The sequence below is a fragment of the Triticum urartu genome, chromosome 5, assembly GCF_003073215.2.
Source record: "Triticum urartu cultivar G1812 chromosome 5, Tu2.1, whole genome shotgun sequence".
Classification (NCBI taxonomy): Eukaryota; Viridiplantae; Streptophyta; class Magnoliopsida; order Poales; family Poaceae; genus Triticum; species Triticum urartu.
Genome location: NC_053026.1, coordinates 519,527,325 through 519,539,639, shown reverse-complemented (window position 1 = coordinate 519,539,639; position 12,315 = coordinate 519,527,325).

The following is a 12,315-nucleotide window of genomic DNA, read 5'->3' as shown; positions in this document are numbered from 1 at the left end:
TAAAAACCGAGTTACGGTTATTTAGTTATGATTTAAATCATTTTAGCATGTTATTTAAGAAAATTAAAGCAAACATCATTTTAAACATGGATGAAAATGACATATTATGAAACTAGACAAAATTCTAAGCATGTTTCATATATAATGTTTTAACATATGATGGACGGTTGTTGAGTTATTATATGCATGAAACCGGAGGGTTTTTCTATAAAAACTGCTGTCTCTGGAAAAATAGGAAAAAACGTTATATGAAAAAAAGATGAAATGGGCCGTTTTTGTTGGCCCAACAGAGCACAGAGGGTTTGGGGGTGGCTGCTCACATGGTCCACGGCCCAGTTCAGTGGAGGAGGCGGGCCGCGAAGGGCATGCCGGCCTGGAGGCGCGGTCAACGCGGGTGGGACGAGGCGCGCTGCTCTCGTCCTGGAAGCAAAGGACACGGGCGGGGGAGGACCTGACGCTGGCGTCTCCCGGCGACGAGGATGGGGCGGATCCAGGTGGAGGCGACCAGGAACAGGGCGCGGGCGCGGATCCGACTGGACTGGAGGCGGTGCGACGAACTGAGGAGGCGAGCCTCGGCCCCTGCAGCAAAACGACAGTGAGGCGGAGAAGACAGCAGCGGCGCGACGTGAGTAACAGTAAGGGCCAAAGACGGCACAAGATTTGTCAAGGACGTAGGCAGTGGCAGAGCTGGAGCGAGGGGAGGCGACGGAGCTTGGCGCGGATCCATGGCGACGAGGAGGGCGCGGTCAACACGCTCGAGGCAGGGGATCGAGCGAACCGCAGTTGTGACAGGAGCTCCTGCTGAATAAACGAGAGAGGGTTCAGAGAGAGAGACGGGGAGGAAGAACTTCAGGAGGAAGAAGGAGAAGAAAGGGAAGGCAGGGGCGTGGCGCTGGTGACCTGCTGGTCGCCGGCGGTTGTTTGGGCAGCAGCGACAAGGTGCTCGGGGGCGCGGGATGCACGGCGACGCAAGGGGGAGCTCGGCGCCAACGGCTTCGAGAACGAGGCAGAGGAGGCGGCTCGAGGAAAACCAGGAAAAGCGCTTGTTGGCTCGGGCTCGATCCCGAGGAATGAGGAGGCTGGTCGGGGAGGATTTGGACCATGGGTGCGGGCTCTAGTTTGTGTGGATCTATGGATTAGGAAGTTTTGGAGGTGGCTGGTTGGTGCGAAGGGGATCCCGAGGTGGGAGAATGACAGTGGCGGCGGTGGCGGAGGATTAGATGGACGGATGGGACAGCTAGGGTTTCATCCGTGTATAAATAGAAGGTGGGTTAAATTTGGGGCTATCCGGTCCCTTCGATCGTAATCGGACGATCGCGAATAAATATGTTAGGAAGTCCAATTAACAAAACGAAGACGTTTTGTAGATATTTGGGGATGATCCGGACCTAACGGTGACGACTGTCCGGGTCGGGTTCGGGACAACTTCGGACGCGCGCGAGGGGCCGATGCACTGCGCAAAGAGGGGTAGGCTGGGCCTAGGTGGACTTTGGAGAGCGGGTTGGTCTGAGAGAAGAGGGGAGAGATGCAGCCCGGCAGGGTTTCCGGAGACCGGAAACGTCCGACGTTTGACCGGCTATACTGCCGCTATAGTTTAACGGTTGGGCTATCAAACGAACACCGAATGCGATGAAACTTGGCAGACGGCCTACCTACACTACAATAAGACCGCATGCCAACTTTCAACCCAATCCAAGAACATTTTTCCATCCACTTATAAAATAATATTCGGACGTGCCGCGGGCGTGTGCAAATGTGTCAGGACTCATAACGGATAACAGACGTAATTGGGGAAACCGGGATGGATGCAAGTTTTGAAAACATGATGATGCAATGCACACGATGATATGGTAAGATGCAACACGAAAGCAAATGACATGGCAACGACAACGAATAACTGGAGGACACCTGGCGCAATGGTCTCGGGGCATCACAATTCATCGCCTACCTTACTAGGCAGGAACTCCCTGAGGATCAAAACGAGGCACGCTGCATAGTGCGGCGATCTAAAGCCTATAAAGTCCATGAGGGAGAGCTTTATAAGAAAAGCACTACCGGAGTCCTTCAAAGGTGCATCTCCGAAGAGGAAGGGCAGAACCTCCTGGCTGAAATTCATGTCGTACTCGGCGGTCATCACGCTGCAGCTCGGTCCCTTGTAAGCAAGGCCTTCCGTACAGGCTTTTATTGGCCGACGGCCCGGGCAGACGCCTAGGACTTAGCCCAACGATGCGTCGGTTGCCAGCTTTTTGCAAACCAAAGCCATATGCCACCCACTGCCCTCCAAACTATCCCCATCACTTGGCCCTTCGCGGTCTGGGGGCTTGACATGGTTGGACCCATTAAAGGCGGAACCCACAAGAAAAAAAATACTTACTGGTCATGGTGGACAAGTTCACCAAATGGATAGAAGCCAAGCCTGTTAAGACGGCCGAATCCGGACCGGTGATAGACTTTATATCCGGGGTCGTACACCGTTACAGCGTCCCCCACAGCATCATCACTGATAACGGCACGAACTTTACGACCGATGAGGTAAAACTCTGGTGCAAAAACATGGGCATCAAGCTCGATTATGCTTCTGTCTATCACCCACAAACTAACGGCCAGGTCGAGCGTGCAAATGGTCTTATCATGAGCGGCATCAAACCCAGATTAGTGCGGTCCCTTAAGGAATCTAACACGCACTGGGTAGAGGAGCTCGACTCCGTACTCTTGGGGCTGCGGACCACGCCGAATCGCACCACCGGATACACACCATTCTTCATGGTGTATGGCGCAAAGGCCGTTTTACCCTGCGACATAATTCATGACTCACCTCGAGTGCGCATGTACGAAGAAAGAGAAGCCGAGCTCGATTGGCAGGACAGTTTGGATGCCTTGGAGGAAGAGCGTGACGTGGCAAAAGCCCGTTCCGCATTCTATCAACAGCAGGCTCGAAGATACCAAAGCAGAGAAGTACGGGCCAAAAATTACAACGTTGGCGAATTAGTTCTACGCCTGCCGGACAAGAAAAAGGACAAACTCAAGCCCAAGTGGGAAGGTCCCTTCATAATCGACCAAGTCCTGACTGGTGGAGCGTACCGCCTGCGAGATGCATCGGATAACCGACTCGAGCCGAACCCATGGAACACAGCCCGTCTACGAAGATTCTATGCCTAGCGCCGGACTCTGTGTTCGTCTCCTTCCTCTGTCCATTTTTTATATACTTTCTGTCTTACATTTCTCTCCTTCTCCTTTCTTTCTCTTATAGACTTCAAAGGCTCATAAAGTGACGCGCTATCCGCGCTCATTAAACCTGGGGGCTTCTTTAAACAGAAGCTTATTTATACGGGCTTCATGCCCAACACATGTGTCATACTTCCGCATGTACCTTTTATTCGCCATTATATGCATCGATATGACTTAAGTTTTGGCCAAGCTGGGTTGCATGGCTCCTGTGCTTACCCCTACGTTCTCGATTGTTCGGCTAGGTGGTAAAGGGAGCACCTCTGCGATTGTTACTACCGGGTCAGCCGGATGTGTACCTCAGACTGGGTGAAGCCAAAAGCTAGCGTTCTTAAGGGAATATTCTGTCGGTGAACTAAAGATGATCTTTTCTTTCACTTATTTATCTATACACCCCCAGATGTTTTTCTTGCGTCTCTTTTCGCAGAATGGACATGCACTTTAGGGCATGCCTCCTAGGGAAAGGAACCCCTAACGGAACTATTCTCCCTGGAAGATGTTTCTTACTAACCATGAAATATAACATAACTAGTTGGGCACTTGTCTGTTCAAGCACTAATGACCCCTACGCCTGGTCTCCATGCATACCCCGGTTCTTATATAACCGCGAGGGTATTCTGACACACTCCAGACCGTCAGGTCCCGAGGTTGAAGTGAAAATGTCGGCCATGACAAACGATCTACAATCCGGCTAGAAGGAATTACACATGTCAATTAAAATTACATAGTCAATCTGACTGATTGTATTCCTCTTCAATACCATCTAACAGGCTGTCTAGTTTATAGTCCTGTTGCGAATACTTTGCGGCCAACTCTACTTGGGCGTATACTAAGCTCACAGGGATCTCCTTCCCATAGGGCCCTACGGGTCTGACCTCGGCCATGTGGTTTGGGTCAGCCTTCGTGTACCGCGTCTTCACCATGGCCCATGCCTCCCTAGCGCCTTGACGGTAGACCGACATATTCCACAATCGGAAGCGCCGCCGCTGTCCCTTCAGCTTCTCTACAAGCTCTCCAAGGCCTTCGGGCATGGAGACGGATGGCCACAAGGCCTGGGCGACGCCTTGCATCACCCGCCGAACTCGCTCGTGCAGTTGTGAGAGCTCGGGAAGAAGGTCACCCGTAGAACCGGGCATTTCCTCTGCAGGACGACCTGTTAGCATACCTACAGACATTACTCTGTTAGTCGACTTCCTCGCCGAACTCTTTTTTCAAAGTTCGTTTAAGCACTTACTATATATGCCGCGTCGAAGCCGCTGATTCTCCTTCACGGAGTCCGACAGCTGGGCACGAACGTCCTTCAGTTCAACGCCCAGCTTGGTGTTGGCATCTTGGAGATCGTTGTTCTCCCGCCTCACCTTTGTTAGCACGCTCTCACCAGCCTTTAGCTGGCGTCGGAGTTGTTGCACTTCCGGATTTAATCCGGCGCCATCTGCAATTTCATTTGTCAGATTTGCACCCACGCCGCACTTCGCAAAATACTTATCTTTCGAAGCGTATATTACCAGAGGGGGTCTCCTTGGGCTCCCCTGCCACGGCTAGTGCGGCCTCAAGTTGGGCTTTGCACTCTTCCAGCTCCTGGGACAGTAGGGTATTCTTTTTTGTAAGAACCTGCATAACAAATGATCCTTACATCAGTTATTCTAACTGTTTCAAGTCTCGGGGGCTACTGGTATATATATATATATAATTACCAAAATTTTCTTACCTGTATGTCTTTCACATACTGCTCCGTGGCTCTGGCTAGACCATTTTGAGCGGCACGGAGGTACGCGTCTCCCGAATTGAAGGCATCCAATGCCTCTTGGGAGAAATAAGCGTCGCGAAGAACTGTCCGGCGACGCCTGTGGTTCATGGCACTCTCCACCTCGGAATTGGTGGCAGACAGCCTGTCCGCATGCTCCGTCGGAGGAGCGTCCGGTGCGCGCCTCGTGCTCGCCTCCGCTTCCGGACCAGGCTTTGGAGCCTGGCTGGTGGAGGCGCGATTGGCAGCCTCTCCGGATATAGTCCGGCGAGGTCTCTTCGTCCTGAAGAGAGCACGAGCGTTAATATGCCTCGAAGGAATAACACCTGGGAATAAGGTGGCGCGCTATACCTTTGCGCCGGTGCCTCAGTCCGGACCGCACTTCTTTTCAGCTCGCGGGGCCTTGCCGCCCCTCGTTGGCTAGTCGCCGCAGGCTCGGCCTCCCCTCTTAAGAACCTCCCCTGCAAAACACGGTTGTCATACGGCAATCGAAAACATGCGAGGACAGATCCCTTTTCAAAGTGCTGGGACTCCGGTCTCAGTTACCTGTGAGGCTGGGAGTAGCCCTGGATAATCGGCCGTAATGGCCACCAAGGTGTTGTCCTTGCTCAATTGATAGAACACTCCATCAATCAGCTCCACAGATAAGTCCGGATCCTCTTGAGAGGCCGGGTCAAGGGACTGTCCCGGATCCTCAGATTGTGGAGGAGGGCTGTTTATTTCTTTAACATCCTGGCGCAGTTCCTGCGTTGAAGTCGTTAGACTGAAAATTTAACAATGGGAATATAAAACGGATGGGCAAGTAAAAGTGTCCACTTACCCAACTTGAGGGATTGTACATAGAAAATCCACCCCGTGGGTTGACGCGGAGACATTCCTCCTCTTCTCCCTTGTACAAAGCGGACAAGGTCTTTATTAGAGCGGCAGCCGAATCTGGCCCCTTATGGCCGTAGCGGGTGGCATCGTCCTCCCCGTTGAAGTCCCACATGGGGCGGCCTCTATACTGAAGCGGCTGCACCCCTCGCATGATGCATGCGGCCATGACCCCGATCATGGTCAGTCCGGAATGAGCTAACAATCTTATCCGGACCATCAGGTAAATAACGTCCCTGTCACTTTCCCCCTGAGGGCTCCGTGGATGCCAGCTTAGGCGCTTCTTTAGGGGAGCACTGTCGAACTCAGGGAGGCCGATCCGGACAGGATCCGGCAGCGGGACGTCCTCTATATAAAACCATTCCGAAGGCCAGTCTTCGGACGTCTTCTTTGGGGTTCCGGATAGATATCCGGTCCCGGCGATGTGCCACACTTCGGCTCCTCCCACTTGATATATTGACCCCTCCTTAGAGCGGGGCACAAGGCAGAATAGCCTTTTCCACAGCGCGAAATGAGCCTCGCAGCCCAAGAACAGCTCGCAATGGGCTACGAAGCCCGCGATATGCAATATGGAGGCAGGCGTGAGGTTGTGCAGCTGGAGGCCATAGAACTCCAGAAGCCCCTGGAGGAATGGATGAATTGGAAATCCGAGCCCTCTTATTAAGTAAGGGGCAAGGCATACCCACTCTCCTTTGGAGGGATTGGGGGCGCTCTCCACTTGCTCTCCGCCATTATAGGTGGCAAGTCCGGCTCGAACCGGGACCATATAGGTCGGGGGGAGAAATCCCTTGGTCTGGAGCGTCACTAGCTCGCTGTGCGGGATGGAGCACCTCTTCCAATCTCCAGGCTGAGGGATGGAAGGGCGAGAGGAGGAGCTGCGGCGGTCGGCCATGATGGAATGGACCTCGGTCGGATACGCTCTGATGAATACTCGCGGAAGGGAGAAGGTGTGGTTTGGATCTAAATCCTCGTCCCCTTAAATAAGCGGCTCATTCACGCGGCTAGGGGTGTAAATATAAAAAACACCCTGACTTTTTGTATTTGTTTGACACGTGGAAAACGGCCATTATTGGGCATAGAAGCCAAGGAGCACTACATTTACAAGAAACCGGACACTGTTCAACAGGTACACGGAATTTGGAGAAGAACCTGCCTTGCAATGACGAAGACAATTTGCGCGCCGGACTTGTCGTCATTGAAGCCTGGTTCGGGGGCTACTAAGGGAGTCCTGGATTAGGGGGTGTCCGGATGGCCGGACTATACCTTCGGCCGGACTCCTGGACTATGAAGATGCAAGATTGAAGACTTTGTCCCGTGTCCGGAAGGGACTTTCCTTGGCGTGGAAGGCAAGCTTGGCGATTCGGATATGTAGATCTCCTACCATTGTAACCGACTCTGTGTAACCGTAGCTCTCTCCGGTGTCTATATAAACCGGAGAGGTTTAGTCCGTAGGACGAACAACAGTCATACCATAGGCTAGCTTCTAGGGTTTAGCCTCTCTCATCTCGTGGTAGATCTACTCTTGTACTACCCATATCATCAATATTAATCAAGCATGACGTAGGGTTTTACCTCCATCAAGAGGGCCCGAACCTTGGTAAAACATTGTGTCCCCTGCCTCCTGTTACCATCCGGCCTAGATGCACAGTTCGGGACCCCCTACCCGAGATCCGCCGGTTTTGACACCGACAGCCTCCTCGACCACGCCCCAACTCTCCATCGCCGGCGCCAACGCCTTACCGCCGCATCACCACGACCGTCCCCGACCTCTTCCTCGCCGGTTGACCTGGAGCCACGCCGTCCCCTTCCCTCCAACATCGGTGAGGGCCTCACCCCCTCCTCTCTCGGTCACGAACGCACTCCGATGCCCGCTCCAGGTCACCGCTCGCCTGCGCTGCCCTCTCCCGCTCGCAGAGTCCTGCGCTCTCCCGTGCCCGGTTTTGGCCATTTCTGCACGTCGCCGTCATCGTCGTGGGTTCCGGCAACCCCCACGTCGCCAGCCGCCGTGGACCGACGCGCGCCGTCGCCCCTGACCCGTAGCCACTCTCGGCTGACCAAAGGGTCACCGGAGCGGCGAGTCTAGCAACCCACCACTGCCCTTTGTACCCATCGCACGCATGCCCCTACGCGGGTCACTGCCAAGTGGGCCCTGCCGGGTTAGCCACTAACCACCACCACTAACCAGGGCCTAACCCCCGCCCACTGACTGCCCGTGCCCGCACACTTTTTAACTTAATTAAAATAGGGTTAAAACCATGTTAAATCTCTAGAGTATGACATGTGGCCCCCCTGTTAATTAAACTATTTTTAAAATAAATCTAGTAACTAACAACCACTGACCATGGGGCCCAGCCCTTTCAAAAAAACAACAAACTGTATTTTAAAAATAAGAATAAGTAATTAGTTAATTAACTAATTAATTAAATAGGTAGTTAGTTAACTTAATTAACTCTGTTCAGTACCTAATTAACTTGATTAGTTAATTAAAACTGTTAATTAGTTGTTAGTCTATGACAGAACGGTCCCACACGCCAGGGTTGACTTTGGTCAACTCTGTTGACTGCTGACGTCATGATGACGTCATGCTGATGCAATAACCCCATTTTAGATTTAATAATAATTTTAGAATATTTCTTAATACTTTAACAAATTAATTTAAAATAATCCGTAGCTCGGATCGAAAAACTTTGTACATGAAAGTTGCTCAGAACGACGAGACGAATCCGGATACGCAGCCCCTTCGCCCGCCACACATCCCTAGCATAGCGAACACACAACTTTCCCCCTCCGATTCATCTGTCCAAAAACGCGAAACACCAGGGATACTTTCTCGGATGATTCCCCCTTCGCCAGTATCGCCTAGTACTGCGTTAGGTCACCCCTGGCACCGCGTTTTGCCTTGTTATATGTTTATGATGCTTGTTTTCCCCGTATTTACTATTTATTCCCCCCTCTTCTCTCCGGTAGACCCTGAGACCGATGCAGCCCCTGTGATCGACTACGTCAACAACGACCCCTCCTTGCCAGAGCAACCAGGCAAGCAAACCCCCCTTGAGCATTCCGATATCGCCCATTTGTTTCCCTCTCATGCTTGCATTAGAACTGCTACTGCTTTCTGTATGATCCTACTTTGATGCATAGCCTGTTATTGTTACCTGCTTTCATACCTTACCTGCTTATCCTAAACTGCTTAGTATAGGATGGTTAGTGATCCATCAGTGACCCCACCTTGTCCTAGTTGCCCCGCTTTATGTTCGATGACTCGATCAACGTGATCGACGTCCAGGCCCCGACACCGCACATCACCCCCTAGTTGTACGACTCTGTAGAGTTACCATCGAGTGCCGAGGGTGGAACCTCTTACATCACTCCTGATGAGATCTCCGTAGTGTAGCTATACAATCGAGGTCATCTAGGGTGATTTCCTCCTTAACCACTTCCGTTACGGCTCTGTCGTGCAACCCATCAAACGTGAACCTCGAGGGTGGATCCTCTTACGTTCACCTTGATGACAACATCGAGTGGTATTCACCGGGGGTGATTCCTCGGGTTTTCTCTTTGGTGTTAGATACACAGTTACTATGGTTACTATGACTTTACACTGAACCATGTTACTAAAGACGGGTCGACCCTGAGGGGTACCCGTGCGAGCTTAATAGCGAGTGATGTGGAGTCAGGTTGACCTGGAAGGTGCCCGCGAGATACTTACGAGGCGTCGCCGGGCATTCTTAGCCCTTGCCGCAAGTACTCGAGACGGGGCGACATGGTCACATCAATCGTGAGTCTCTACTCGTTACCGCGTGCTCCTAATCCGCTACGATTTGGATATTTGATCCGAGGGGCCTCTGGCCTGATAGCACTAACCATCACGTGGGCATAGTATGGGCGTTCTGCGTCGTATACATCGGCCGAAGCTTAATAGACGTCAGCGACTGAGCGGCGCGCGCCGGGTTGGACTGCGTAAGCTCCTGCCTTGTTGAAGGAGGTAGCTAGGTCTACTCACCGGCCACGTACGCAACGTGCAGGAGTTCCCGGGGAGATGGCCCATGACCCCTGGGGGCATAGGTTTAGTCCGGCATGCTGGCCTCTCTATTAAGCCTAGGTCGGGTTGCAGCGTATTGTTTGGCCAAGGCCGAGCATGACCCAGGAAAGTGTGTCCGGCCGGAGTTAATCGAGCGTGGTGGGTAAGTTGGTGCACCCCTGCAGGGAAGAAAACATCTATCGATAGCCTATCCTACGGTAACGGACACTTGGAGTTGTATCCCGATCGATACAACTAGAACTGGATACTTGAGATGAGACATGGAGATGGGACTTGGATATGAGATGATAACTGGATAGTATGGCTCTGGGATTGCTTTCTCACAGGGAGTCGAGAAAGGATCTCTGGCCGAGGTTGATAACACTTCTACTACTTTACTTGATGCTACTCTACTCCCTCCTGTTGCTGCAAGATGGTGGTTTCCAGAAGATGCTAGTCTTCGATAGGCTAGGTTTTCCCCTTCCCTTCTGGCATTCTACAGTTTAGTCCACAGATACAGCCTACTTTCCTTTGATACAGATGCATACTTAGTTTAGATCTGATGTAACTCTTGCGAGTACCTTGGATGAGTACTCACGGCTGCTTTGCTACCTCTTTTCCCCCATACCCGATTGTTGCAACCAGATGACGGATCCCAGGAGCCAGACGACGCCACTGATGATTACTACTACCCCGAGGGTGCCAACTACTACGTGACGGCCGCTGACGATTTGGAGTAGTTAGGAGGCTCCCAGGCAGGAGGCCTTGCCTTTTCGATCAATGTTGCATTTGTGCTAGCCTTCTTAAGGCAAAACTTGTCTAACTTATGTCTGTACTCAGATATTGTTGCTTCCGCTGACTCTTGTGTATTCGAGCTTATGTATTCGAGCCCTCGAGGCCCCTAGCTTGTAATATAAAGCTTGTATTATTTTATTTTGTGTCTAGAGTTGTGTTGTGATATCTTCCCGTGAGTCCTTGATCTTGATCGTACACATTTGCGTGTATGATTAGTGTATGGTCAAATCAAGGGCATCACACCATACGATCGCCTGTGGGTCTCATCACACCCTCGCCGGCATGCGCACCGCAGTCGATTGCTCATCGCAACCCGCTGCCGTTGGTGTGGTGCCACTGCTGCAAATCACGCAGAATCATCCGTCGTGTCTCAACCACAATCCGCAACCCTGGCCGAGTCTTCTACAAATGCCCGAATCATGGGGTAATAATATGTTTAAGTGTTGTTCTGCTGCTTTCAGTTGCTGATTTTTTTAATAGTTTGGTTGATGATCTACCAATTTGATTCATGCAGAAAAGGGAAGATTCGTGTGATTTGTATTTCTGGGAAGTTGCTGATGTGGGGGAATGCAACTACGCTAATTATTTGGTTAGCCGAGGAATCCCAATACCAGCAGGTTGGGGTGTTGGACAAGTAACTGAAGGAACGATAGAAGAGGAAGATGCAGAGCAGAAGGTTAAAGATGCAGTTCCTCTGATCATGGCCAAGCAACAACTGCTGAACGGCCTTGACATCAATGAGGAAATGAAAGATCTTGTGAAGATAATGGGCAAAATCGATGTGCTCTGTAGGATGATTGTCTCTTTCTTTGCAGTGTATGTAGCACTCGTGATGTATTTAGTGGCTACGACATGAGCACTTTGCTGAAACTAGTAATGAATGAAACCTGTGTAGCAGGCTGGGCGTAGTGTTGTGAACATCTAATGATTTCTATTAACGGAAATCAAGGGGTATCCCCTTTTGCTCATATAAATAAATAAAAAGCAGAGGCCCTGTCGGGTCAGCTTTGTTCTCATTCGAAGACGTCAAGCATATTGCAGTACAACAGCAAACTATGTCATCAAATTCAAGTTTCACAGCCAAATATGAGTTCAACTAAACAACAATGTCATCATGTTTTAGTTGTCATACAATCACCAAACACAAATCAGCATACATAACAAGTGATGTTCTCACAGCAAAATACTAAACAACATGTTCATCAGGTTTCAGTTGTCATAGCAAACACAATTTCACATAGTAGATAAAAACACGTCTTCTAACATGCAAATACGACAAAAGCAATGTAATCATCATCCACAGCAGCAGCGTCAACATCTTCGCCATGTGTATCAGTTTGAATCGTAATTCCCCACGGTGTCAACTTCTTCTTCGTCCTCAACATCCTCGAACGTTGGCTTCTTCTTGATCAACTCTTGTATGTCCACAGCATGACAGGCAATCTTTTCGCCAGTGTCATTGATGTGATGGTTCTCAAAGATATTAGGAACATCTGTGTTATCTTGTACATCAAGAGTAGTGTAAGCATCATCTTGTTGTGAAACTTCATTAAACGAATTCCTTTGCTCAAACCTTTGCAATACTCTCCAGTCATCGCTATGTGCAAATGTGTCTTCCAAGAAAAATATCTGTGTTGCTTGATTTGCCAAAATGAAA